Source organism: Leishmania donovani, chromosome 27, assembly GCF_000227135.1.
Source record: "Leishmania donovani BPK282A1 complete genome, chromosome 27".
NCBI lineage: Eukaryota > Euglenozoa > Kinetoplastea > Trypanosomatida > Trypanosomatidae > Leishmania > Leishmania donovani.
In genome coordinates, this window is record NC_018254.1 from 145,493 (window position 1) to 146,052 (window position 560).

Below are 560 nucleotides of genomic sequence, written 5' to 3' on the forward strand. Positions count from 1 at the left end.
TTTTCGTTTTTCTTTTTTTTCTTTGCTCCTTCGTTTACTTCATCTTCTCGGATTTCTGTTATACAACGCGCTCACCCACTTCTTTCGTCCCTTTCCTCTGTCTCACTTCCGTGACGTCGCCCACGCCGTGTGATGGCGGCATCGTCTATCCACGAAACGCCGGACAGCGGCGAGGTGTTTGCAGACCACGAGTTTAACAAGAACAACGCCGGCATCACCGATGATTGGATTTCGATCAGGCAGCTGTACCCAGCTGGTGTGAACCAGCCGCTGCTGCCCGAAGTATTCTCGCGCGAGCAGTTCGGCCAGGGCAACCACTATGAATGCTTCATGCTCTCGGCACTTGCAACGCTGATCCGCTTCCCGGATGTGATCCGCAACTGCTTTGTGACGAAGAAGGTGCGCCAGGATGGCCGCTACACGTTCCAGTTCTTCCGCGGGCAGGAGTGGGTAAAGGTCGAGATCGACGACCGCATCGCCATGGAAGAAGGCGAGGTGCTCTATGCTCGCTCCCCGACTGAGCACTGGTGGCCGCTGCTGCTGGAGAAGGCGTACGCGAA